Source organism: Nycticebus coucang, chromosome 21, assembly GCF_027406575.1.
Source record: "Nycticebus coucang isolate mNycCou1 chromosome 21, mNycCou1.pri, whole genome shotgun sequence".
NCBI classification, from domain to species: Eukaryota; Metazoa; Chordata; class Mammalia; order Primates; family Lorisidae; genus Nycticebus; species Nycticebus coucang.
In genome coordinates this window covers 1439137-1466564 of record NC_069800.1, presented here as the reverse complement: position 1 = coordinate 1466564, position 27428 = coordinate 1439137, and the positions used below count along the sequence as shown (strand labels likewise).

The following is a 27428-nucleotide window of genomic DNA, read 5'->3' as shown; positions in this document are numbered from 1 at the left end:
GACGAGGGACAGAGCTGATGCTGGGTCCACAGTAGCCTGCGGATTCAGCTACAGCCATAAATCTTCTTCACCCCCTTTACAACAACTGAAGAAAAAGCCAGAATTCCTGGTTCTCTCAGCCAACAATATCTCTCTGTCTTTCACTCTGTTGGCTATTTTTCCCGTCTACATAAAGTAAAATAAACTTTTTCTTCTTTCTATCCTGATCTTTGTCTGGAGAAATCGTTCACAAAACCGGCCTGCACTAGAGCAAGGACATGTGTGGAAGCATACTCCCTCCCTCTTCTCATAGCTCCCTTGTCTTGAGTAAAAGGTACATATTCCTGGGTGTCACAAGAATGTGACTACTTTGTTTCACTATAGCTGCCCCCTCCCCACTTTTTTTTAATGCCCTACTCCCCTTTAAATCCTAAAAACTCCAAATTCCACTTTGGAAAAATAGCCACAAGTCTAGAGGTAGTCTGTGTTTGTCCCAGGCATGTCTTCAACTTGGGCTTGAAAAGCCTCCATTGATTGGGATTTGTGCTTCAGTCACTTATTTGTATTCAATACTCTTTCAGGGACAAATTTTATATATATATATTTTTTTTTTTTTTTGGAGACCAAGTCTTACTTTGTCATCCTTGGTAGAGTGCTGGGGCATCTTAGCTCACAGTAACCTCAGATTCCTGGGCTCAAGTGATTCTCTTGTCTCAGCCTCCCAAGTAGCTGGGAGGTGCCCACCACAATGCCTGGCTATTTTTAGAGACGGGGTCTTGCTCTGGCTCAGGCTGGTCTTGAACTTGTGAGCTCAGGCCATACAACCTGCCTCAGCCTCCCAGAGTGTTGGAATTACAGGAGTGAGCCACCACACTTGGCCTAAATTAAATAATTTTTGATTCCAATTCTTTGGAATATGATTTCAATATACAATGAGATCATGAAAAGTATGGGCTAATAACCCCATGCTTGGTGTCTTATATATTAATAAGCTAAATTTCTTTACTTGGGTTCTTTTATCACCCCTTGTCACCACAATTAAACATGTTCTCCACCTCAATTCATATCTGGTTAAGAAAGCTTTGTAAAGAAAGTCTACAGTCAAGAAGGACTTAGGATAGAGGACTGGCCTTTGCCCACAGCATCAACTGGATGCATAAATAATAGCAGAACAAAGAATAAATACCCATTCAAGGTAAACTGGAATCAGCTGTACTAAAAAATCTGGGTAAGGATTTTTTTAAAGCACTATTAATTTTTAAAGTGTTTTATCACAAATAAGGTGAAACATTAACAATAGAAGAAGCCAGATAAAGGGTATACAAAATGGCCTTTTTATCCTCCTTGCAATTTTTCTTTAAGTGTGAAATATCTCCAAATGAAAAGTAATTAAATTCTTTAATTAAAATATTAGATCAGGCACACTGGCTCACACCTGCAATCATAGCATTCTGGGAGGCTGAGGCAGGTGGATTGCTTGAACTCAGGAGTTCAAGATGAGCCAGACCAAGAGAAAGACCCCATCTCTACTAAAAATAGAAAACTTAGCTGAGTATCATGGCAGGATTCTGTAGATGCAGCTATTTGGGAGGCTGAGGTAAGACGACTGCTTGAGCCCAAGAGTTTGAGGTTGCTGTGAGCTACGATACCACAGCACTCTAGCCTGAGGCAACAGAGTGAGACTCTGTCTCAAAAGTATATATAGATCTACACCATATTATCCTTTAAAAAATAGGAAAGGAAAAATACACTTCCAGATCAGAAAATCCTCTATTGATTCAAAGTAAGAGATAATTCCAGGGCTCCCAGCACATCTCTGCTGGACACGCTCAGACTATGTCAGAAACTTAGCAGGCACACCTGGGAGCAGAGCTTCTGCACCTTGTTAAGACTTTCAAAAAATGCGTAGGAAGAACCAAGGAGAAGTTTGAGGTGGTATAAATAATGAACTGCAACACAAATCATTCGTATTACACTTAAAAAATTATTCTACTTAAAATGCTAATGAATACTGCATTACCAAACCATCAATATGAAGGTGATGGGTGGGCCTATTTCAGAATGTTTGATTGCCTCATGAAGGAAGATGACCAAGTCAGAATTCTTCCACTTACTACATTTATAATAAACCTGGCATTTTCTCTTCAGGCAGGTAAAGGGCAATCTGGCTTCCTTCCTTACTCATCTTTTTGGATGCCTCTTCTTTTATTGAAGTGCTGTGTCAAGCTCATTTCAAAAATAATCAATTAAGATGGCTCTATAAAGTGTCTGTTATAATATTCTACTATGTCAGTGTACATGTTCTGAAGTAATTTAAAAAGAAAGACCCAGTGATCTTCACTTCTCAATCATATTCCTTTACAGATAAAACCTTTATCAGTCTTGGTCTGATTTTCCAGTGGAGACTCTGGTTGGACTGCCTGAGGCAGGCCTGCCTGTGCTCCTGTGTGGTGCTCTTACAAGGAGAAGACATTGTTAGATCCATAAACTCCTTTCTACTTACCTTCAGGAATTGCTCTATGTATCGAGAGTGATTCATTGGTCTGCCTGGTAATTTTATCAGCATTCTTTTGAAATGTTTGCTGTATTTCTCAATTTACTCAGTTCCGATGCAATACCTATTTAAAGAGAAGGGGGAGGAAAACTTCTCTTTTAGGTTAGCCTACTAAAAAGTTGCCTAGGAAACAGCTTTCTTTATCACTTCTGACCCATCTACTGAATCAATAGCTTAATATGGAGAATCGCAATATGGAAAGTTTTCCAGCAAGACTTAGCACCATCCATGATGGAGAGTAAGAGTGTGTTTTTAGCCAGCTTGGTCTTTTTTTCCACTTTGCTTATTGCACTTTCTCACTGATATTTCTTCTTAAATTTCATCCCCAGTTTTGAGCTAATAAAATGAAGAACTGTGTTTAAATCACGCAGTGTTAACCAGACTCACCAGCTCCCTGTTCACACTTTATCATGGTCACCTTTCTCCTCTGGGCTATGAACCCCAAACATGGGATTCTATCGGGAGCTCCTTGTCCTCCCTCTGCTTCCCTGGCCATCCCCCTGTCCCTTCCAGACACCCAACTAGGACTCAACTCAACCTCCTTCTCAAGTTTGGTAAAAGATTTTACTTTTAAAATTTCTGTTCATAATATACAATCACATTTACATTTTGAACACAAGGTTAATGCACTTTCTTTCTTTTTTTTTTTTTTTTTTTGAAACAGTCTCACTATGTTGCCCTCAGTAGAGTGTTATAGCATCACAGCTCACAGCAAACTCAAACTCTTGGGCTTAGCGATTCTCTTGCTTCCCAGATAGCTGGGACTACAGGTGCCTGCCACAATGCCCAGCTATTTTTTGATCCAGTTGTCATGTCACTCTACCCAGGTCAACAGAGTTAAGACTGTCTCAAAAAAATAAATATATAATGGTACAGGGCACAATGGCTCACTGTACTAGTAATCCTAGCACTCTGGAAGGCCAAATCAGGTCCATTGCCTGAGCTCAGGAGTTTGAGACTAGCCTGAGCTAGAGCAACACCCCTTTTCTAGTGCCTGTGGCTCAGCGGGTAGGGCGCTGGCCCCAAATACAAAGGATGGTAGGTTCAAGCCCAGCCCTGGTCAGCTAAAAAAAACAGCAATGACAACTACAATAAAAAAAAAAAAGCGGGACATTGTGGCAGGCTCCTGTAGTCCCAACTACTTGGGAGGCTGAGGCAAGAGAATTGCTTAAGCCCAAAAGTTGGAGGTTGGAGGTTGCTGTGAGCTGTGACCCCATGACACTCTACTGAGGGTGACAAAGTGGGACTCTTGTCTCAAAAAAAAAAAAAAAAAGACCCCATTTCTAAAAACAGCTGGACATTGTGCCGGGCACCTATAGTCCCAGCTATTTTGGAGACTAAGGCAAGAGGATCACTTGAGCCCAGGAGTTTGAGGTTGCCATGAGCTGTGATGTCACAGCACTCTACTAAGGGTGACAAAGTGAGACTCTGTTTAAAAAGAAAAAGAAAGGAGGCGGAGGAAGATGGCAACCGAGTAACAGCTTCCTTGCATCTGGGCACCGTGAGTCTGGGGAGATAGGACTCCAGGCATCTATGGCTGGTGGGATCAGCCTATTATCACCCCTGAGAGGATACAGGGAGTCAGCGAGAGACTTCTGGACCCCAAGAGGAGGACTAAAACAGTGGAAAACCGGCAAGTGGTCGTGTGTGTTCAATCTGTCTAAACCCGCCTGCAACTGTAAGTTCAGTAGCAGTGAAACTACAAACCAGAAAGGCCTTACCTGTGAACTGTTTTGGTGTCTTTGGACCTGGCACTCAGCTGAACTGCCTTGGGGAGAGCCTGAGCGGGAGTGCGGAGAATTTTGGCCTTTGTCTGGGGCCCCAGTCTGGGCCGCTGAGTCAGACGGAGCTAATAGTGTTTGGCTCTGGGTCACAGGCAGCCATTGTGAGCGATCTGCCCCGGCAAGCTCCGCCCTCAGGGTCACAGAGCTGGAATTGGGTGGGAGCTGGTAACCCAGCGACCAAGTAGCCTAAGGGCGGGGTCTGAGCCGCCTTGCAGGCCTAACCCTCGGGGGCAGAGGGAGACCAGTTTTGGAACACAGGGTAAGTGGATAGCCACTTCAGCAGTGATTCCAGCGACAAGCACTTCCCTGGGAAAGCTTCTGCTCAGTAAGTGAACAAGCACAAAGTGCCTTTTAAGTGGGCTGAAGAGAGATTTAGGGTGTCTACCTGCTGGGGTTTGAGAAACTAGCAGCCTCCAGTCGTATCAGAACTGTGATTAACATCTCATACCCCCAGAAGACCACGTGTTGCCCAGAAAATATTCAATAACATATACATGCTGCTTTGTTTTTGGTTGTGTGCTTCTTTTTTTTTTTTTTTTGGTTTGATTGTTTTTTTTTTTGTTTATTTTAATGTTGTTGATTGTCGTTTTGTTTTTTAACTTCAACCTTTTCCATACAGATCCTTTTTCTTTCTCAAATTTTCTAGTTTAATTATAATTTCCCATTGCTGCCTATTTCAATAAATAGAACTTCATTTTTGTTAGTGTTTCTACCGCTATTAGTTGGTCTTTCCAGCCAATGTTATCCCGTAAAGTTTTCTGTTTGCTTGTTTTGGTTTGATTTATAGCATTTTTGTCTTCCCTCTCTACTTGGTGGAGGTGGGGTACTGTGTCTGATCAGGTTAGCAAGAGCTGCTGACCTCAAGGGAACCACCCAACTGGGCACCCCCAGAAGGTGGTTTTTTTTTAAGGTTGTATCAAAGTACCCTACTGTACACCTATATTGCTCTCTCTCCCTCTTTCTGTGCCTCTCTTCTTTTTTTCAATATTCCTTTTACCCACCCCCTCTCCTTTCTCTATTTTTCTTTTTTTTTTCCTTATCACTCGGTCCTCCTTTCTTTCATCCCTTTTATGCTCTTCAACCTTCTCACCCTTCTGGTCCTGTAACCCTTAGTCCACAGGCACGAGAACTTAAAGAGGAAGAGGAAGTGAAAGGAAAATTAGGGCAAGGAAACAGATAAAAGAAATCACTCATGAGGAAGAATCAGCAGAAAACTCCAGGCAACATGAAGAACCAGTCCAGAACAACCCCGCCAAGGGACCATGAGGTAGCTACTGCAGAGGATTCCACCTATACAGAAATGTTAGGAATGACAGAAAGGGAATTTAGAATACACATGTTGAAAACAATGAAAGAAATGATGGAAACAATGAAGGAAACTGCTAATAAAGTGGAAAATAACCAAAAGGAAATCCAAAAACAGAATCAAATAAGAGAGGAACGATATGAAGAATATAAAAAGGATATAGCAGAGCTGAAGGAAATGAAACAGTCAATCAGGGAACTTAAAGATGCAATGGAAAGTATCAGCAACAGGTTAGACCATGCAGAAGAAAGAATTTCAGAGGTAGAAGACAAAGTTTTTGAGATAACTCAGACAGTAAAAGAGGCAAAAAAGAAGAGAGAGAAAGCAGAACGTTCACTGTCAGAATTATGGGACTTTATGAAGCGTTCCAACATACAAGTTATAGGAATTCCAAAAGGGGAAGAAGAATGCCCCAGAGGAATGGAAGCCATACTAGAGAATATTATAAAATAAAATTTCCCAAACATCACCAAAGATTCTGACACACTGCTTTCAGAGGGATATCAGACCCTAGGTCGCCTCAACTCTAACCGAGATTCTCCAAGACACATTGTGATGAACCTGTCCAAAGTCCAGACAAAAGAAAAGATTCTGCAAGCTGCCAGGAGTAAGCACCAGTTGACCTACACAGGCAACTGTAGGAAAAAGCACCAGTTGACCTACAGGGGCCATCAGAGTGACCACAGACTTCTCTAATGAAACTTTCCAAACAAGAAGACAATGGTCATCTACCTTTAATCTACTTAAACAGAACAATTTCCAGCCCAAAATTCTGTACCCTGCTAAGCTAAGCTTAAAATTTGACGAAGAAATCAAATCATTTACAGATACACAAACATTGAGGAAATTCACCACAACAAGACCAGCTCTACAGGAAATACTTCAACCTGTTCTGCACACTGACCATCACAATGGATCAGCAGCAAAGTAAGAACTCAGAAATCAAAGGACAGAACCTAACCTCCACATTGATGCAAAAGATAAAACTAAGCAATGGACTCTCACAAAATAAGACAAATAGAATACTACCACACTTATCAATTATCTCAATAAATGTTAATGGCTTGAATTCCCCACTGAAGAGACATAGATTGGTTGACTGGATTAAAAAAATACAAGCCATCCATTTGCTGTCTGCAAGAAACACACCTGGCTTCAAAAGACAAATTAAAGCTCCGAGTCAAGGGTTGGAAGACAATTTTTCAGGCAAATGGAATTCAGAAGAAAAGAGGAGTTGCAATCTTATTTTCAGATACATGTGGATTTAAAGCAACTAAAGTCAAAAAAGACAAAGATGGTCACTTTATATTGGTCAAGGGAAAAATACAACAAGAAGACATTTCAATTCTAAATATCTATGCACCCAATTTAAATGCTCCCAGATTCCTGAAACAGACCTTACTCAGTCTGAGCAATATGATATCTGATCATACCATAATAACAGGGGACCTTAACACTCCTCTTACAGAGCTGGACAGATCCTCTAAACAGAAATTAAACAAGGATATAAGAGATATAAATGAGACCCTAGAACAACTGTGCTTGATAGACGCATATAGAACACTCCATCCCAAAGATAAAGAATATACATTCTTCTCATCACCCCATGGAACATTCTCCAAAATTTTTCATATCCTGGGACACAAAACAAATATCAACAGAATCAAAAGAATTGAAATTTTACCTTGTATCTTCTCAGACCATAAGGCACTAAAGGTGGAACTCAACTCTAACAAAAATGCTCGACCCCACCCAAAGGCATGGAAATTAAACAATCTTCTGTTGAATAAGAGATGGGTGCAGGAAGAAATAAAACAGGAAATCATTAACTTCCTTGAGCATAACAACAATGAAGACACAAGCTACCAAAACCTGTGGGATACTGCAAAAGCAGTTTTGAGAGGAAAATTCATCACTTTAGATGCCTACATTTGAAAAACAGAAAGAGAGCACATCAACAATCTCACAAGAGATCCTATGGAATTGGAAAAAGAAGAACAATCTAAGCCTAAACTCAGTAGAAGAAAAGCAATATCCAAAATCAAATCAGAGATCAATAAAATTGAAAACAAAAGAATCATTCAGATAATTAATGAAACAAAGAGTTGGTTTCTTGAAAAAATAAATAAAATAGATAAACCATTGCCCAGACTAACAAGGAATAGAAAAGTAAAATCTCTAGTAACCTCAATCAGAAATGATAAAGAGGAAATAACAACTGATCCCACAGAGATACAAGAGATCATCTCTGAATACTACCAGAAACTCTATGCCCAGAAATTTGACAGTGTGAAAGAAATGGATCAATATTTGGAATCACACCCTCTCCCTAGACTCAGCCAGGAAGAAATAGAGCTCCTGAATAGACCAATTTCAAGCGCTGAGATCAAAGAAACAATAAAAAATCTTCTAACCCAAAAATGCCCTGGTCCAGATGGCTTCACTCCAGAATTCTACCAAACCTTCAAGGAAGAGCTTATTCCTGTACTGCAGAAATTATTCCAAAAAATTGAGGAAGAAGGAATCTTCCCCAACACATTCTATGAAGCAAACATCACCCTGATACCAAAACCAGGAAAAGACCCAAACAAAAAGGAGAATTTCAGACCAATCTCACTCATGAATATAGACGCAAAAATTCTCAACAAAATCCTAGCCAATAGATTACAGCTTATCATCAAAAAAGTCATTCATCATGATCAAGTAGGCTTCATCCAGGGATGCAAGGCTGGTTTAACCTACGCAACTCTATAAACGTTATCACCATATTAACAGAGGCAAAAATAAAGATCGCATGATCCTCTCAATATGATGCAGAAAAAGCATTTGATAAAATCCAGCATCCTTTTCCAATTAGAACTCTGAAGAGTATAGGCATAGGTGGCACATTTCTAAAACTGATTGAAGCTATCTATGACAAACCCACAGCCAATATTTTACTGAATGGAGTAAAACTGAAAACTTTTCCTCTTAGAACTGGAACCAGACAAGGTTGTCCTCTGTCACCTTTACTATTCAACATAGTGCTGGAAGTTCTAGCCAATACAATTAGGCAAGACAAGGAAATAAAGGGAATCCAATGGGAGCAGAGGAGGTCAAACTCTCCCTCTTTGCTGACCACATGATCTTATACTTAGAGAACCCCAAAGACTCAACCACAAGACTCCTAGAAGTCATCAAAAAATACAGTAATGTTTCAGGATATAAAATCAATGTCCACAAGTCAGTAGCCTTTGTGTACACCACCAATAACAGTGAAGATGAGAAGCTAATTAAGGACACAACTCCCTTCACCATAGTTTCAAAGAAAATTAAATACCTAGGAGTATACCTAACGAAGGAGGTGAAGGACCTCTATAAAGAAAACTATGAAATCCTCAGAAAGGAAATAGCAGAGGATATTAACAAATGGAAGAACATACCATGCTCATGGATGGGAAGGATCAACATTATTAAAATGTCTATACTTCCCAAAGCAATCTACCTATTCAATGCCATTCCTATCAAAATACCAACATCGTACTTTCAAGATTTGGAAAAAATGATTCTGCATTTTGTATGGAACTGGAAAAAACCCCGTATAGCTAAGGCAGTTCTCTGTAACAAAAATAAAGCTGGGGGCATCAGCATACCAGATTTTAGTCTGTACTACAAAGCCATAGTGCTCAAGAGAGCATGGTACTGCCACAAAAACAGAGACATAGACACTTGGAATCAAATTGAAAACCAAGAAATGAAACTAACATTTTACAACCACCTAATCTTTGATAAACCAAACAAGAACATACCTTGGGGGAAAGACTCCCTATTCAATGAATGGTGTTGGGAGAACTGGATGTCTACATGTAAAAGACTGAAACTGGACCCACACTTTCCCCACTCACAAAAATTGATTCAAGATGGATAAAGGACTTAAATTTAAGGCACGAAACCATAAAAATCCTCAAAGAAAGCATAGGAAAAACACTGGAAGATATTGGCCTGGGGGAAGACTTCATGAAGAAGACTGCCATGGCAATTGCAACAACAACAAAAATAAACAAATGGGACTTCATTAAACTGAAAAGCTTCTGTACAGCTAAGGACACAATAACCAAAGCAAAGAGACAACCTACACAATGGGAAAGCATATTTGCATATTTTCAATCAGACAAAAGCTTGATATCTAGGATCTATAGAGAACTCATAGAAAAAAACCAACAATCCCTTATATCAATGGGCAAGAGACATGAATAGAACTTTCTCTAAAGACGACAGACGAATGGCTAACAAACACATGAAAAGATGTTCATCATCTCTATATATTAGAGAAATGCAAATCAAAACAACCCTGAGATATCATCTAACCCCAGTGAGAATGGCCCACATCACAAAATCTCAAAACTGCAGATGCTGGCATGGATGTGGAGAGAAGGGAACACTTTTACACTGCTGGTGGGACTGCAAACTAGTACAACCTTTCTGGAAGGAAGTATGGAGAAACCTCAAAGCACTCAAGCTAGACCTCCCATTTGATCCTGCAATCCCATTACTGGGCATCTACCCAGAAGGAAAAAAATCCTTTTATCATAAGGACACTTGTACTAGACTGTTTATTGCAGCTCAATTTACAATTGCCAAAATGTGGAAACAGCCTAAATGCCCACCAACCCAGGAATGGATTAACAAGCTGTGGTATATGTATACCATGGAATACTATTCAGCCATTAAAAAAAATGGAGACTTTACATCCTTCGTATTAATCTGGATGGACGTGGAAGACATTATTCTTAGTAAAGCATCACAAAAATGTAGAAGCATGAATCCTGTGTACTCAATTTTGATATGAGGACAATTAATGACAATTATGGTTATGGGGGGGAAACAGAAAGAGGGAAGGAGGGAGGTGGGTGGGGCCTTGGTGTGTGTTACACTTTATGGGGGCAAGACATGATTGCAAGAGGGACTTTACCTAACAATTACAACCAGTGTAACCTGGCTTATTGTACCCTCAATGAATCCCCAACAATAAAAATAAAGAAAGAAAGAAAGAAAAACAGAAAGAAAGAAAAATAAACAAGGTAAGTTAGTGTTGGGGTTCAAAGTTTTAAGAAGCTAAAAATTATGTTGATACAGGAGAATCTGATTGCCAGTTCTAACCATGCAGGACGGAGCATGTCAGACTCACCTCAAACTCTCTCAGGTTGGCACTGGCCACGAGCAGCAGACGGTCGCTTTCCTGGCTCTTTCCCTCTGTGTCCTTCACCAGTGTCCTGGCCGCCTGCAGCTGTCCACTGTGCTCGGCCGGGAGCCGGCTTGCTATTTCTTTCAACACTTCCAACTCTTCCTGTGGCTTCTGGTATGTTTTCTGAATTTATGACAGTAAGTCTTCAGCAGCCCTGATAAATGTGAACAGTCCCCACAGTAAGCAAATGAACAGCAAAACTTGTTCTTTCACATGACAGCAGAAGGAATTTTTACATATTCATACCATGTTTCTCCCTGAAATCGTGATGCAGCATAACTGTTTAAGCATGGAAACTATTTTTCCAAGATAGCTACAGATATGGAAGATTTACACTTTACCCTTAACAAATTACTTTTATTCACAAAATTCCTAACACATTTTAGTAATGGAATCGAAATACATAGTCTCAGTGAATCTGGATTTAGAAAATTAGGACTACAATCTGTGTTAATGATAGGAACTGCAATCTTTCATCACAATACGGCCAGAGATTAACAGGAGGCTAATCAGTGATTTGCTGTGAATTCACCAGTTTATTTATATGATATAAAGGGTTTTCTGTATCTACTTAAGAAACAGATTTTATAAAAACTTTCAAATTCAAATTGCTAAAAAGATATCATTTTTACCATGATAAAAGTAGGCATTAGGAAATGGAAATATTTTCTCCTATTTCTTTATAAGTATGCTACCAAATTGTTTATTTAAATTAACTTTGAATTCATGGCAGTGTGAACAAACTTCATACAACAAATTCTTGCAGTGGTTGAATACAGCCCATTAACTCTCTGCTTCAGTTGGTCAGGAGAACTTGGAAAAACTGCATGGAAAATGCCTTATAAAACATCCTCACCTTTCACAGATACCAGATCTCTGGGTCAAGTCATATCTGACAGTATTTTTCAAGGATATATATTTTAACTCTGACATCATTAGAATAATATTAGGACTATTTACACACTTATAACTTCTACTTATTATAAAGATGTTGGTCTATGAAACAGGTAATAAGATCTAAAATAGATACATGAAAAACACAAATAAAACCAATATATTTCTCTACTGTCTGATCATGAATCTGTCATTCCTTATCATTAAATAAGGTACCTTGGGTTGGGCATGGTGGCTCACGTCTGTAATCCTAGCACTGTGGGAGGCAGAGGTGGGAAGATGGCCTAAACTCAAGAGTTTGAGACCAGCCTGAGTTACAGTGAGACCCCCATCTCTAACATAGCTGAACATTGTGGTGGGCACCCGTAGTCCAAGCTACTCATGTGGCTGAGGCAAGAGAATCACTTGAGGCCAAGAGTTTGAAGTTGCTGTGAGCTATGATGCTACAGCACTCTACCCACATGAAAAGAGTGAGACTCTGTCTCAAATAAATAAATAAATAATAAAGAAAGAAAAAAATAAGGTATCTGAGCAAGTTTAAGATGAGGTCAAATTTTCACGTATGACGTGACTTTACTCTCTCAACTATAATGAGATGAAGTGACAGTCCTTCAGTGGCAGGGACAGGATTAATAAAACCCTCAGAACATTTTGTTGGCTTTTTCTTTTGTGTTCAGTTAACAGAATACAACAGTCTTTTTGAAACTATGTTCTGCCACAACACTAGTGTCCCGTATAGTTAGAGGGGTCTGTCCCCATCTAACTTACTTGAATACAGGGACCCTTTTCCTCTCTTCCGACGTCCCACCCCCAGGCTGCACTGTTCTCTCCATTATGCCTTCTTCTCCTTTGGAGATAACACCCAAACTTCTGTCCCTGGGAACTTACTTGAGTTCCAAGGTGACATTTTGGTGCAACTGCATGAAGTGCCTTTTCTGTATGGTTTTGAGCAAAGATGAAATGTTCCGCTGCATATTCTAAAGTATCAAGCTGGGCAGCTGGAAATCTTCATCCAAAGTCTGATTCAAAGTTGTTGCCTTTTCAACCATTTCTATGGAGAAAATCATTAATTATATAATAAATCTCTCAAAAGTGAACAGTACTAAATGAAAAACTTAGAGCCCTCTTTGATAAGTGATGTTCTGTTCACCTAAGCTGGGCTGGACCTCCAGGCCTGGCCAGGGACTTGGGATAACCGGTTTATTGAATGTGAGTCTTGGCAAGTACTCATCATCTCCCTAAGGGCAGGGTCCATTGTGTGTACCTGGCACAGACGTTGACACATAAAAGTTCTTAATAAATAATTATTTAACTTAATAGAACATGAAGAAACTACTGATACTTCATGGTATTATTAATATGATTTGTTTTAATAATTTTCTTACCTTTGTCCTACAAAGTCGGACTTGCATAGGATTCTATACTTTTAAGCCATTCTACCATAATCCAAAAAGAAAAGCAAAAATATGATTCTAGCAGCCAGAAAATTGAAAATAGCATGCTAAAAGCCAGATTAGATCCCACTGAGGAGTGATTAAATTTACTCCAATGTGGAGGATAAATGTTGGCACCAAATGGAAGCCCCAAATTGTACCAGCTCCTTCTTTGTGCAAATGGATGGGGAGATATCTGACTTTACCATAATGGGGCTTGAGAATTAGCCATGATACAGAAAATTTAAAAAGAAACATGCATTTTTTTTTTTTTTTTTGGCCGGGGCTGGGTTTGAACCCGCCACCTCCGGCATATGGGACCGGCGCCCTACTCCTTGAGCCACAGGCACCGCCCAAAACATGCATTTTTTAAAAGCTAAAATTCTCAGTCAAACACTATGGCCTGGACATTTCAAGATCCCCAAACTGTAGCATATGCCAGTCTTTTGGTTCCAGGAAGCCCAGCACAAGACACACACAGCTGTACATTTGAATGCAAATGTGACTCTTCTTTCTAGAATAGCACAGAGTCCCCAAACCAGACACTGCCCACACTACATTGGATGTTCCTCTGCAGCCTCTCGATGAACGTGGCCAGGTCCCGACTCTCTTTGAAGATTCGCTCAGTTTTCTTATTCTCCTTTTGGCTACTTGTTACCACTCTAGTGAGCTGGCAGAAAATTAAGGTCTCCCATTAGTTTGATTGTCAATAATATGGAAGGTTTGGTTTCCAGTCGTTGCCTCTTCCAAGCCACAAAATTATATAATCCAGAATAGAGAGCAGAGATGTACACCATCATGTGAACCAAGGTTAATATCTGGGATTACAAATGATTGACTAAGTGGTTAATGAAATACGTAATTTACAACCCACCCAGCGTGAGAGAAAATGGTATACTTTTATTTCATTTTACTTATTTTTCTTGAGACAGAGTCTCACTTTGTCTCTCTTGGTAGAGTGCTGTGGTGTCGTAGCTCACAGTTGCCTGAGTAAGAGTGAGGCCTCATCTCTAAAAATAGCTGGACATTGAAGTGGGCACTTGTAGTCCCAGCTACTGGGGAGGCTGAGGCAAGGAGACCACTTGAGCCCAAGAGTTTCAAGTTGCTTGAGCTCAAGCGAACGACCTGCCTTGGCCTCCCAGAGTGATAGGATTACAGGCATGAGCCACCATGCCAGGCCTGATGGTGTATTTTTAAAAGCAGTGGAATTGGCTGTCAAACCACAGATTTTTCCAGAGTCTATACTGAGAAGATCCTCTATTCATTTTAGGACCCAACTATGCAGAATACAGAAAGCAAATTTTACTAATTTGTATGGCCTATGAGACTGTAGTCTCTAAGGGATTAAGAACATGGAGTCAGGCAAGGTAGAAGTTAGACCTGATTCTGCCAGGCCCAGGACCTGGGTATCACCAAGCTCTATGTGTAACACTGGGTTGACAGTAACACTTGCCTCCTGGGGCCATCATGAGAACTCAGTGAGATGATGTGTAGAAGCTGGGGCTTAGCTGCCCTCAGCTGTTACTTTTATTAGGAATTTTATAATTGGTTGAAACAAAGATTGTTTGTAATTTCCAAGAATGTAAAGTAACTGAGATAGGGTCTAAAATTGTTTTCTTTTTGCATCACAGAAAACATTTTTCTTTCCTTGAAACTGTCATTAAAAAAAAGGAAAATAGGGCCAGGTGTGGTAGCTCACTCCTGGTTTTCTAGTTTAAGACCAAAGAGAATCTCCTTTAATAAACAGAATATGTTTTAATCAGCTTATCACTCCTACCAAATGTTTACTTGATAAGCTGCTTAAAGTCCACACTTAAACCCTCAGCCATTTTCCAAAGCATCAATAATTCTGAATTAACAGGAGGCAAGCTAGTATTTTTTTAGGGTGGTAGTGTGTGTGTGTGTGTGTGTGTATGTGCTGAGAGACGGACCAGATACACCCATGTGTATCTGTTTACACAGATATACTATCGCATTTTATACACAAAAACGTGTGTATGCATGTGTACACACATAATTCATAAGTGAAAAATTGTCCTTCCCTCCTCATCCGCAAAAAGAGATTTGTTTTTAGGTCACTAAAAGCCATTCATGTGCCATAGGCTGAACAGAATAAGTAATTCCCCCAATGAAATAAAAATGAGCTCACTTGACTTTCAAAGTCCTAAACTCCAAACTGCATTGAAGCCTGAATGTTGCACAGACACCAAGTCCTAAGGACCGTGCCCTGCTGGCTCAGCCCAGAAGTTTCCAGAGTGCCTTACAGGTGTGTGGTGGTGTACCTCGTGCCCACCATGTGCTCAGTTACAGACTGAATTTAGAAGAAGAAATCCCAGTGATTTTCTAATCATGTCCCACCTCTATGCTGTGGTTCAGCGGGGAAATCAGAAGTCCACGAGCAGAGGAACTGTCCAACTCTTTCCTTAGCAGAGGTGACAATAGAAATTAAGGCAGAAGCCTTTTCTCAGGAAAGCACAATGACCAGTAGGGTTAAAACCAGTTTGATGATAAAATACCTGAAGCAAAGCTCCTGGGAAGGAGAGGCTGCATCAGCTAAGCAGAGCCTTCCAGATGGCCCAAGGCAACTGCTCAGGAGGTTTGGAAAAGAACCAATTGCTGGTTCTTTATGGAAGAAATTTACCTTCTTCTGCAGGTCGTTCATCTCTTTGGCAACACCTTCAAGTTTAAATTTTGCCAGTTCCTTTTGCATATTTTCTTTCAGTAATGATTCCTAAGAAGAAAGGAAAAAAAATTTACAGTACCCCCAAGTAAAATGCTCTGGTTCTTTGGTGAGAAGCACTGGTTCTTTCTTTCTTGGATCACAGAAAAAATTCTTCTTTCCTCAAAACTGTCATTAAAAAAAAAGAAAGAAAGAAAAGAAAAGAAATAGGGCCAGGTGTGGTGGCTCAGGCCTGTAATCCCAGTAGTCTGGGCTGCAGAGGTGGGAGGATCCCTTGATCTCAGGAGTTCAAGACTAGCCTGAGCAAGAGAGAGACCCTGTCTCTAGAAAAAATAATAAAACTAGCCGGGCGTTGTATCAGGTGCCTATAGTCCCAGCTACTTGGGAGACTGAGGCAAGAGGATCCCTGGAACCCAGGCTTTTGAGGTTGCTGTGAGGTAGCCTGACACCACACACTCTAGTCACAACAACAACAACAAAAAAGAAAATGAATCGGATTTACTTACATTTCTATGATAGCTTTCTGAGCCCATCCTGCCATCTTTTGCTTGTTATTTCCTATGTAGATTTACATTTAAAATCTGCTGTGTTAAGCAGCATCTAATAGTGCTGCAACTGGGCTCTATTGCACTATCAGAGTCACAAAATTTCTTTTCTTTTCTTTTCTTTTTTTTTTTTTTCAGAAAGAGTCTCACTCTCCTACCCCAGGTAGAGTGCCATGGTATCATCATGGCTCACAGCAACCTCGAACTCTTGAGTTCAAGCCTCCAGCCTCCTGAGTAGCTGAGACCATATGCATGCACCATCACGCTTGGCTAGTTTTTTCATCTCACTCTTGCTCAGGCTGGTCTTGAACTCCCGAGCTCAAGCAGTCCACCTGCCTCAGCCTCTCAGAGTGCCAGGATTACAGGTGTGAGTCACTGCACCTAGCCATAAATTTTAAATATAATTGCCAACATTTAAACTGTTTATTGGGCTAAAGTACAAAATAATTCATAAAAGAAAATTATAATTACTAATAAATAAGTACTTAGTTTATACCAATACTCCTCTAATTTTTTTTTACATGTATGATTTTATTCCTTAAAGCAACTCTATGAAATGGTTACATCACTGTTTGGGGTTGGGGATTTAAGTAATGTTCTCAAGGCTTCTGTGTTGGTAAATAATGGGGACAGCCAAGAGTTAAGAGCTCACACTCCTAACCTCTGCTGAATACACAAAAACTAATTTAAAGAAATAAACAAGTGGCTCCCCTGCATTTTAGACCCAGAGTCTGCTGAAGAAACATAAAACTCTGATTTACCCCTAGAGATTTCCATATAGTTTTCTAGGAGAAAGACTTTTGTGCCTTGCAACTCCTATTAAGAATCATATATTTAACAAAAAGTAGTTCATCTTCAGCATAAACCAACTTTAAGGAAGATGTTGTTTGGATTTTTCTGTTTTTGTAAATAGGACAGCTGTTTTCAAATACCCAAAGGTCTGCTGTCTTAAAGAGGAATGGCAGACTTTGTCTTATTTCACAAGCAGAAGCAGAACCACAGGGGCAGACTTAATAAGGAGACCTCTAAGGAGTAACTAAAACAACCAGAGGTGCCCAGCAGAGAAATAAGTTAGTGTGTGAGACAGGGAGGTCCGTCACTGGTCCCCATCCAGGGAAGCAATGGAAGTGAGGCTCCTGCCATAGCTGGGACAGACAGAATGACCCTTCCCATCTCACTGACTCTCTCACAAAGACACGTGGTACACATTTCTATTGACCTCTGTATTCCCAGGACCTACCTGACGATACTCAGTTGTATTTTCCAGTTTTGACAAAATTCCATAAGGGAGAGGGATAATGCTCGTGAGGTTCATAGAAAGAACGGCATCATTAATGTCATCCAAGTTGTTCAGTGGCACACCCACACACTCCTCATCACAAGCTGAAAAGAAAAGAAACAGAGTTAATAGAATGCGATCTGCCCAAACTTCCAGGGCCTGCACGAGCCATTCTGTGATAACGACAGAGCACTAGATGAGACCCAGCAGCTCCTCTGAGCTCATTCCCACCCCAGCTGTGCCACGGGGGGAACGGCAGGAAGGCTGAGTCCCTGTTCTCTACTGATGATGCCAAGACTCAGATTAGGTAGGTGACTTCCCTGGGACACACAGAAATAAACAGCTGAGCCTGAGAGTGGCACCCAGGGCTGGCCTGAGGTTCTGCCCTACACATACAGTGGCTTGCACACTGGGACCGACTGCAATGAAACCCAGCATTTCCTCTCACAGCCTGCTCTGCAGCTCCTCCAACAGTCTGCAGAGGCATCTTCAGCAAGCACAAAGGAAGGACATTGGAGAAAATAATGGGGTGTTTGTGCTGATAATAAATATAAAAACAAAAGTGAAAAAACTCCCTGATGCCATGACCCTACCATTCCTTCCTACCCTCACCATGAACCACTGAGAAGACATGCCTTGTGCACTGGCTGGAAAAAGAAATCGGAACTGGAATAAAACAAACAAAAATCCATAATAGCCAAGAGCAGAGACTACTGTGAAATTTGGGTGACACAAATGAAATCCCCTCAAAGCTGTGTTCTCTCCTATGCCGGCATGCTCTTGGCTCCACCAGGGGAAATATTAATGCGGAGAAACAAGGAAGCTGAAATTACTGAGCTGCTTTGAGAGCCTGAGAAATAAAGGCTGGCCTCCTAGGACCTCCTGCCTGTGCTGGAAGGGCACAACTAAAGTTCAGTTCAGCAGAAGCAGCAGCAACCTAAGCTTAGGAAATGATAAAATAAAAAAATTAAAAAATAGCACTTTCTGTATCCTGCTGACATGATAGGGCGACATTTTACTTCTTTCCTCACACAGTGAAAGGAAAAGTCACTTTTACACCTTTAGAGGAGAGATACCCACAGACACAGTTGCCTTCCACCAGAGTGTGCCTCGGTTCACAGTCCTCACACTGGAGCCCTGAAGTCCCTGGCCTGCAGATGCACTGCCTGGACACGTATCCACACTCGCTGTGGACAGAGCCGTGGGGCCTGCAGTCACACTTCTGGCAACTGCCACCTGGCATTTGAGGGTTTCCATAGTAGCCCGAGGAGCACCTACAAAGGAGAAAGGATGTAGCTACGGAGAGCGCAGTCAGCCCAGGGAAGTAACACCATAGTCAGCTTTGCCCCAGGACGGCAGCCACTTCTGTCAAATGGAACAGGAAGCCCACACATCCATTCACCCCCAAGAGAACTGATTCTGGGATGGTAACAAGGCTCTATAGCAATCCTGCACATCTGAATTGATAATGACCCCCAAACTACTGTAGTAAATATGTCTAATGCTTTATAAAAGGAGATGTGTCCAGCAAGTTCCACATAACGATTCAACGGCGTACCTTTCACAGTACTGCCCTTCATTGCCCAACAGACAGGCGTCACAACGGAAATCACCGTCGCCTTCCAAGACGCAAGTGGGACTGAAACTGGAAGGAAAGCATTTCTTATTGAATGTTCTGATATACGACTTCCAATCCTGAAGGTACTTATTCATTACTCTCAGGATAGACACACCATCTGTTCTCAAAGTTAACGCAATTACACTGGGTCAAGGTAAGTGTTGGGCATATCTCACACCCAGAAGACATTCACGAGGTCCTGTCCAGTGCCACCCATGTGGGTGCTGAGTAGAAAAAAGTCACCCAGCAACTTAGTAGGTGACAAGAAGATTGAAACAACTACGAGCCAGGCTGAAAAGCAGCAGGGAGAAGGGGGCTGAACAAGTGCTGGTGAAAAGAACTTTATTGACTATAATGAAAGGCAAGCAGGACAAGTCAGCAGAAACAAAAGCAAGGATGGCAGTGGAATTTGAAAATAAATGGATAGGGAAAGAGTCAGGTGGTAGGCTATTAAAAGCAGAATGGTGGAGCTCCTCAGAGTTTAATAATCTATTGGAATCCTTTCTCAGCAGCCTCGGCCCCCACATTTTAAATTACTACTGCACCATCTAGAGGATAAACTGGGTACCTGAAATCTATTGGCAAAACAAAACCCAAAAAACAAAAACCCAAGTCTGGTTCTTTTTTGGCTAGTAAGATGAAGTTTCCAGCATGAGTTATCAGCCCTACACCAACTCTGATTTTGTTTCTTCCTTAACAGTAAATGTGCAGACTTCGGTGAAAACACAAAATATGTAGAAAATAAAGCACGTATTTTGAGGTCTGTCAGATTCAGAGTGTACAGACAATGTTCACATCCTCACTGTCTCTTCTTAACAACCCAAACTTTAATTTATTCAAGTGGACCCTGGAAGATTAAAGAAATAAAATATTCAAACAGCACAGAAATGTGCAAAGTAGAAGGGTGAAGTACGCTTCCAAATATTTCTCTGGGCACCTGTAGCCAAGGATATACATATGAATTTTTTTCCAGAGCGGTATCACACTACTTATTCAATTTCATGCTTCCATTGGCCATTTCTTCAATTATATGCCTGAAGATATACCTTAATGTGCTTTCAAGTCATTTAAAATATTTCACTCTAGGTATGTGCTACAATGTATTTAATAAATCCCCTGTAAATAGATATTTCCATTTCCCTCCAATTTCTCAAGCTGTGCAAAAATACATCCATCTCGACATACATACACAGGTGTTTCTACAGCATAGACTATAGAAATAGATTTGAGTCAAAATTTTTATATAGATTCGATAAAAAAATATACTAACAAATGTTAGGAAGCCTGATAGTTTATAAGGAAAGTGTAGCCAGTGCCCACCTCTCATTTGGTACTTACCATCAAGCACTTGGAGGCAACAGAAAATAGAAGATTCAAATAAATATTAAAAAGAAAACTTCATTTTAGTATACCAAAAGTTGACATTTGATCTTTACATGTTCAATGCCTCGCCAAAGACTCTAAGCAATAGTAACATGCTATTTATGCTATTTTCATTTGAACCAAAAGAAAATTATCATTCTCATTTAAAATCTTTGGTTCTTTTTTGCATTTAGATAATTCCAATCAAGCGTTGTGAGTACAAGGTAGAAACTAGTCCTGATTTCAGGCGCTTAATGAGGACCCAGCATACATAAATCCTAACCCCATTCCCTTAAATTAAATAGCAATTGGACTCTTTTATATTATTATTATTCATAAAATTAATAACAATTAATTTCTATGCAGACTGGATACACAGGCTGGGGACTAAAATTAGTCTTAAAACAAAAACTAAACCTGGAAGCCCTTTCTTTAATTGAATTGGTTCCATTCTAATATTCAATACCAACACAGATACTTTGCTTTTGAAAAGATTCTCTCCCTGTGAAAATGAATGCTTTTTTTCTTACAATTAACTTTTCTTGCCCCATGCAGAATATTCACTATACAGACCGAAGCAGGCACAGTGACCCAGTATGCCAGGCTGCACCTGTGTGGGCTCACCTGGCAGGGTGGCTGTGAGGACAGGTGCACACAGAACAGTCGCTGGTCAGGCCAATCACCTTCCCGTAGTAGCTGGGAGCACACACGTGGCAGGGGTCACCCGCCGTGTTATCGCTGTAGTTCTGTGACCCCACATTTAAAAAAAGAAAGAAACAATGGAAACCTGTTAGAAACCATTCTTAATCGGGTAATAGCTGAGCACCACCACCCACGTCTCACATCAGCTGGTTTTTTATTATGATTATGATTATTATTAAGGAAAGAAAAGCAGTTTTGTTCATATTTTTAAAATCCTGGAAACATTCCTAGATCCATGATCTTCACTCATTTAAGATGTTACTGGATTCATCCATTTTGGCCTTTTGGAATCTTAAAAAATGGATCTGAATATATAGTGATCTCAAAGAATGATCAGAAGCGCCAATTTTGCACATAGGGTTCAATGCTCACATATAGGGAATTGAAGTGAGCAGATGATTTAAGAAACAAACAATGAGGGAAGAAAACTCATTGAACAATTGAGTTTCAACAATTTGAAACACCACTAACAGGCCATTATAACAGCCAAATATGTTTCAGTTATTTATTTATTTATTTTTTTAAGAGATGGGGTCTTGCTAAGTAGCCCAGGCTGGTCTGGAATCCTGGGATAAGGTGATTCTTCTGCCTCAGCCTCCTGAGTAGTTGAGACTACATGCCACCATGCCCAGAAGTTCCAATTAAAATTGATGTAATCATTTGGACAGAGGCCTTCCTATTTAAAAAAAAAAGTACACATTTTATAAGGTAAAAAGAAAAACAAAAAAACACAAGAGGTCGTTGCCATCTGGCTCCAATTTAAAACCTTCATTTGCTCCATTCATCACTGCTGACGCAGGCCTGTGTGCAGGAATCCTTGTCTGGGGTAGAAAAGGCGGGGACCACTGCGGGGCCCGGGTGCACTCTCACACTGACTCACACTTCTGTCCGTGTCAGTGAAAGATGACATGGAAAGAAATCATTTTATATGTTTTAAAAAACCTGCTAGTTTAAGTCTCTTTTAAATAAATAAAAATTCCAGTATTTTTCATTTTCAAATTGTATTCCTATTTTACTTCATGAAAATCAATTTTTTTTTATTTTTTTTATTATTATTTTTTTATTAAATCATAACTGTATACAATGATATGATTATGGGGCATCATACACTCACTTCATAAACCATTTGACACATTTTTATCACAGTGGTTAACATAGCCTTTCCGGCGTTATCTCAGTTACTGTGCCAAAACATTTACATTCTACATTTACCAAGTTTCGCAAATACCCCTGTAAGATGCACCACAGGTGTGATCCCACCGATTCCCCTCCCTCTACCCACCCCCCCTTTCCCACTTCCCCCTATTGTTAAGTTGTAGCTGGGTTAAAGCTTTCATGTGAGAGTCCCAAATTAGTTTCATAGTAGGGTTGTGTACATTGGGTATTTTTTCTTCCATTCTTGGGATACTTTACTAAGAAGAATATGTTCCAGCTCCATCCATGTAAACATGAAAGAGGTAAAGTCTCCATCTTTCTTTAAGGCTGCATAGTATTCCATGGTATACATATACCACAATTTATTAATCCATTCGTGGATCCATGGGCACTTGGGCTTTTTCCATGACTTAGCTATTATGAATTGGGCTGCAATAAACATTCTGGTACAAATATCTTTGTTATGTTGTGATTTTTGGTCTTCTGGGTATATGCCCAGCAGAGGAATTACAGGATTGAATGGCAGATCTATTTTTAGATCTCTGAGTGTTCTCCATATATCTTTCCAAAAAGAATGTATTAATTTGCATTCCCACCAGCAGTGCAGAAGTGTTCCCTTTTCTCCGCATCCACGCCAACATCTCTGGTCTTGAGATTTTGTGATATAGGCTAGTCTCATTGGAGTTAGATGATATCTCAAAGTAGTTTTGATTTGCATTTCTCTGATGATTAAAGATGATGAGCATTTTTTCATATGTCTGAAGGCCGTGCGCCTGTCTTCTTCAGAGAAGTTTCTCTTCAAATCCCTTGCCCAGCCTGCGATGGGATCCCTTGTTTTTTTCTTGCTGATGCGTTTGAGTTCTCTGTGGATTGTGGTTATTAAACCTTTGTCAGAGATATACCCTGCAAATATCTTCTCCCATTCTGAGGGCTGTCTGCTTGCTCTGCTTACTGTGTTCTTAGCTGTGCAGAAGCTTTTTAGTTTGATCAAGTCCCAGTAGTGTATTTTTGAAGCTGCTTCAATTGCCCGGGGGGTTCTCCTCATGAAATACTCACCCAGACCAATTTCTTCAAGGGTTTTCCCTGCATTCTCCTCTAGTATTTTTATAGTTTCATGTCTTAAGTTTAAATCTTTAATCCAATGAGAGTCTATCTTAGTTAATGGTGAAAGGTGTGGGTCCAATTTCAGTCTTCTGCAGGTTGCCAGCCAGTTCACCCAGCACCATTTGTTACTATTTTTTTGTTGCAGTTTGGTGGGGGCTGGGTTTGAACCCTCCACCCTTGGTATATGGGGCCAGCACTCTACTCAATGAGTGATAGGGGCCACCAGAGATTTTTATTTCTAAAGAGAGGTCAGCATTAGGGGTTGATTACCTCTCTTTAGAAATAAAAATCTCTGGTGGCCCCTGTTGCTCATTGAGTAGAGTGCTGGCCCCATATACCAAGGGTGGCGGGTTCAAACCCGGCCCCCACCAAACTGCAACAAAAAAATAGCCGGGCATTGTGGCGGGCGCCTGTAGTTCCAGCTGCTTGGGAGGCTGAGGCAAGAGAATGGCCTAAGCCCAAGAGCTGGAGGTTGCTGTGAGTCCCATGACATCATTGCACTCAACCAAGGGGGGGTAAAGTGAAAAAAAAAAAAAGAAAGAAAGAAAGAAAAACCTCAACCTCTTTCTCAAGGAAACATGTTCAATACTTGTTTTAATGACACAGCCTAAAGCTTACAAGGAAAAAGTATGAAATAAACAGAGAACACTGGAACAGATTTCCAGGTTTCTCATCACTAACACCAACTCCAGCATTAAAACCCCTGTACGTGTGAAGGGGTGCAGGCTTCCTGGAGAGATGAAGACAAGACACCCAAAAGCAGAAAATTAAGGGCCTATTACTGAGAATTGAAGTGTGGGCTGAGTTTGTTGTTGTGGAGCATGCACGGAGCAGGTTTTTTGCACCCAGTTTTTCGGGGGTGCAAAAAGGTTCAGTTGTATGTCTAGCCAGGTGTTGTGGCAGGTGTCTGTAGTCCCAGCTGCTCAGAAGGCTGAGGCAAGAGGATCTCTTGAGCCCAAGAGGTTGAGGCTGCTTGAGCTATGATGCCACAGCACTCTACCCAGGGCAACAGAGTGAGACTCTGTCTCTAAATAAATAAGTAAATAAGCCATATGTCTCAGGTGATGGGGAGGGGAGCCTGGGGAGAGGTACTCCTGCACCCTCTCCCTGGTCCTCAGTCTCCCCACCAGTTTCCGAGTGGTACTTCCTACCAATACCTCCTAAGAACTGAAGCAGGGAGGTATCTGGTCCCAGGTTTCAGGTGACAAACCAGACCCAAAGGGGTGTTGATGTCACCTGTATGATGACAAGCACAGGGAAATGGGTAGGAGATTCTGTTACAGGGACAGGAACTTTCACTACACCACAAAGGCTAAGACCCAGGGGGGACAGGAAGGTCCTGAGATCAAAGAGCAAGGAAGACAGGACACGTTTCAGAAGGCATTTGTGAGATACTGACATGTTTCATGAATAAATAGCTGACTTGTGGTTTATCTCAATGGCTCCAAAGAAAACTGCACCCAAAGGTGTATGATCCGAGGTGCCAGGCCCAGGAATAACCAAAGCTGCCCAAGGTGAGCTTAGCTGCATTGAGAGTGAGTCGAAGGTTGTAAATTTATGTTAAATAGTCACTTGGCAGGGATAGGATGGTCCAGATTCAAGATCTCCAGGGACTTGGGCAAGACCAGAAGGAGCACTGCAACCCTGAAGTTCTACAGTCTGAGCCCAGATACTATTTTCTGTTTAGAATGAGTTTTGGTGAAAGGAATTGGCAATAAGTGGTTACAGTTCACTGGGGACAAACAGAATACAGATCTGTATGAAGGACAAAAAGCCTGAATCAGATGGGTTTTGCTCTGCACCATGGGTCTGCAGAAAGACAGTCTGAATTTAGACTTTGTGTTCGGTCTTCTGGAAATATTGTAGCCATGGTGGTATAGTGCAATGTTCAATAAACAGGCCCTGGGGGTTGAGGGCTCCGATGGGTTTAGGTAACTTCCAGGTAAAATGGGGAACACTGCCCACACACACACATTATTTACTCTAGAGCAACTTTGGCCAGGGTCGAACCACGAACAGTGGTTCATGCAGTGGGTTAAGCAGTGTGTTATTTCTACAGTGCAAATCAACAGAGCAGCTGCTGCTCTCATCATTTTGTTCTGGATTTGGGCCAGGAGAGGCATGGTAATAATTTAATCTTCTAGAAATACCTAATCTTGTTAGAATACTTAGCTGCACCAAGAGAAGATGAAGCATGAAAAAGTTGATCACTTTCTACGCGGCCTCTGTCCCCATGACTGACTAATTACACCTCGCTTTGTTTGCCTGAAATCAATTTTCTTAAATCTTTAAATGAGATCTCATTTTCTCCATTAGGCCTTTGCTTTTGACTGGGGCATGAGCGTTTTAGTTATTTGCATCTTCATTAAGTCCATTTTACCTTGTATGTCTGGAATCATTCAACTCCACATACATAATGGAGTTAGCAAAGACTAACATGCATCTTTTCTTAAGGAGGAAAACACGCACTACTTCTTTTTCCAAATTATCCTGTGCACTGCCATTTTCCCAGTGGAAACTGCCTTAAAATTCCACACACAGCAGACACATCCTTATGATCGGGAGAAGGAGGAGGCGACTGGTCATGGTAGAGGGCAGGTTGTGTGTGAGCCCATGGCCCTGGTTCTTCTGTGCTGCCTGTTTCCTTTTGATTCAGCCACACCCAGAGTCTCTCAGGCTTCCGGTGTGTCTTTCTTGATGGGCTGCTCATTTCCCTTCAATGAATTTTTTACCTGAGGCAAGTTAGTCTTGGTGCAACTTACATAAGTGGCTAATCTTTCCATCTGAGTTATTTAAAGAATGAGCACTCAGGAGTAGGGCCTCCTTGGTTTTAGCTAAATCTCAGACACAGGGGTCTGTCCTCAGGGCCATAGGCTTCCATTGGGACCCAAGGGTCTGTCTTCAGGGCCACAAGGCTTCCGGTGAAACACAGGGGTCTGTCGTCAGGGCCCTAAGGCTTCTTTTGGGACACATGGTCTGTCCTCAGAGCCACAGGCTTCTGTTGGGACACAGGAGTCTGTCCTCAGAGCCACAAGGCTTCTCTTGGGACACAGGGGTCTGTCCTTAGGGCCACAAGGCTTCTGTTGGGACAAAGGGGTCTGTCCTCAGGGCCACAAAGCTTCCATTGGGACACAGGGGTCTGTCTTCAGGGCCACAAGGCTTCTGCTGGGAACACTTAGTACTTCTCAGTGGTGAGATACCTTTTCACATCCCTGAGATCAATCTTGGAGGAAGGTGGCCCAGAACCAAACACACACTAAGACATAAATCATTCATTGTGTTACCATCTCCAAGGAGAATATGCAATTTTTAAAACATGCAATGAGAGGGCAATACTTTACACAAAGACATAAAATTTCAACCTGGGCATTAGCTTGTGTTAGGATCCCCAGGTGAGCCCCCCGAACCTTCAGGTAAAGTTCTCATCTACTTTGACTCCAGGTACAAGTGCTGGAAGGAAGACCCAGGTAAATGGGGCTGCTATCGGGGAAATGAACCAGCAGGCAATTCTGTGTCTAGTGAGATGGATAGGCCAGACCATCACAGAGTGTCCTCACATGAACCCAGGTGTCTACCCTACTACACACCTAGGCCATGTGGTTCAGCCTATTGCTCCTCCCCCACACCCCTGTGCAGCATGTTACTGCACTGAATACTGTAGGCAACTGTTACATATGGCAAGTATCTACGTATCCAAATAAATCTACACACAAAAAAGGTAAGTAAAAATGTAGTACTATTAATAATCTCAGAAGATTACATTGTATACATGGACAGTAAACTCTAATGTGGTTGGTTACATGGTCCGT

At 41.2% G+C, this 27428-nt stretch overlaps 1 pseudogene; it reads right to left on the bottom strand.

Annotated features, from left to right (window-relative positions):
• LOC128574169 (laminin subunit alpha-1-like) overlaps window positions 1–27428 on the bottom strand; it is a 55018-nt pseudogene that overhangs the window by 2663 nt on the left and 24927 nt on the right.